The sequence below is a fragment of the Rhinopithecus roxellana genome, chromosome 9 (genome assembly GCF_007565055.1).
Source record: "Rhinopithecus roxellana isolate Shanxi Qingling chromosome 9, ASM756505v1, whole genome shotgun sequence".
Classification (NCBI taxonomy): Eukaryota; Metazoa; Chordata; class Mammalia; order Primates; family Cercopithecidae; genus Rhinopithecus; species Rhinopithecus roxellana.
The window spans coordinates 65322437-65324586 of NC_044557.1; the positions used below are offsets into that span (position 1 = coordinate 65322437).

Below are 2150 nucleotides of genomic sequence, written 5' to 3' on the forward strand. Positions count from 1 at the left end.
CACATTTCTTCCCAAGCTCTGTTCAAGGCATGTTTTGAGACGAAAAGAAAGTTTCTACGGATATGGAGGAAACGTTCTCTTTCATTCAGAAGGCGTAGTTGGATTATATTATCAGCTCGGGAAGCCTTTGTAAAATACACCTAATCGGCTTTTTTTTTGGTCAGACTTCTCTAAAGACAACCAAAATGGTCAGTTGGGAAAAGTGTTCAGAAGTTACAGCATGTGGGCTCTTCCCAGCATCTTTAAAAAGAAAGAAACTAGCCAGGTGTGGTGGTGCCTGCCTGTATTCTCAGCTACTCGAGAGGCTGAGGCATGAGGACCGTTTGAGCTCAGGAGTTCGAGGCTGCAGTGAGGTATGATCGCTCCACTGCACTCCAGCCCGGGGGACACAGCAAGAGCGCATCTTTAAAAAGTTAATAACAAATAATAAAGTAATTGAAAAGAAAGTGAGTCTTGCTATAAATAAATGCCAGTTCTCCCTTGTTAAGCATCATCAGCTACGCTTTGGATATGCATTCTTGGAGTTGATTTCAACTTTCTTTTTTCTGTTTTGAGGAGCATGCTTAGATTTAAACTTTTAATTGAAGTGTAATATGCATTTCTCATATTATGCAGATCTCATAAATATACAACTCAATTAATTTTTAAACTCAACATTCTTCTGTAACCATCACTCAGATCAAGAAACAGAATTTTATACACCTACTGTGTACCTACAAAGATTTAAAAAATAAAAAAGGGGAAAGAAAGACTCAGTATACAATATATTAGCACCCCAGAAGTGCCCCTCATATCTTCTTACAATCGCTAACCCCCTACCTCCACCCCAAGGGTAGCCACAATATTATTATTATTATTATTATTATTATTATTACTAAGTTTATTTTCATTGTCTCAGGTCTGCTGAACTCTGGATCCAGGCTGTGTCAATAGGGTAGTGTGGTGCCTCCTGTACCTATCTCTGCCTCCTACAGTCCTTTTTATTTATTTTTGATAGTAGAGACACGGTCTTGCTATGTTGCCCAGGCTGGTTTCAAACTCCTGGGCTTAACAATCTTCCTGCCTTGGCCTCCCAGAGTGCTGGGATTGCAAATGTGAGTCACCACACCCGGCCAAGTCCTTTGTCATCTCCCAAGAAGACTATGAGAGAGATTTGGGGCCCAAGTTGATAATATCAAATACACTGAACTTGACTGTGTTCACCATGTTCTGGCTCTAGAGAAATGAGAGCTGCTAGTGAGGGTGGTGCCATTCTGTGTATCTTCTGTACCTTGAAGTCTCTCAGAAATCTTGCCCCTGGTCTTCTTGTTCTAAGGACACAACAGGTTCCCTTTTTCTCTGGAGATGAAATCTAGATCTTCTATTCTGGAACCAAATTTGGACTCTTGACTCTGGAACACTAATTTCTTTAGCAAGTTGTTTCCTGGAATCAGTCCTAGGGTATGGGTTTTTCAAAACTGCCTTGATGAGAGGGCATAATTGACAGGCACTGCAGGTGGTACAACACTGTCGGGCTTCTCTGCTTTGAAACTCTGCACCGGGTTGATTTTGTCCGTGGCTCTGGCTTGATTCTAAAGTCTCTGGTTCTGGTCTTTTCTGGAATCCACGCCTAGCTCTTCAATTCTGAAACCAGATCTGGATTTTTGACTTTTCTGTATTGATTTATAAACCAAATTTTTATTTGGTAGAATAACCTGAGCAAGGTTTTTGATTGAAGGTATTGATGAGGATTTTCAATTGATCTGTGAGTTTGCTGCAACTGCACCTATAATTTGTTGCTACCATCTTGTGTGAAGAGGTGTCTTTGGTCATGCTGGAAGAGAGTCCTGGAAGCTGAACTACTGTCTGGGAGACCCACAATCTCAGCTTCTTCGTTCTGCCAGTTTTGTACTTTATGTAAGTGCAGTATTGACTGTTTCCTGTTTAGCTTTTCATTCAAACTCATGCTTGTGAAATTCATCTAGTTTTGCATGTAATTATAGATAATTCATTTTCTTTTTTGTATGGTATTCTACTGTGCAAATATATTACAATTTATCCATTCTACTGTAGATGGTCATTCGGGTAATTTCAATTTTGAGCTATTATAATCAGTTATTATAATTATAATCAGCTATTATAATATACTATGCACATCTAGTACATGACTT

At 39.4% G+C, this 2150-nt stretch overlaps 1 pseudogene; it reads right to left on the bottom strand.

Annotated features, from left to right (window-relative positions):
• Positions 1–1199: 1199 nt before the first annotated feature.
• Positions 1200–1812, bottom strand: LOC104670830 (annotated as a pseudogene).
• Positions 1813–2150: the final 338 nt, after the last annotated feature.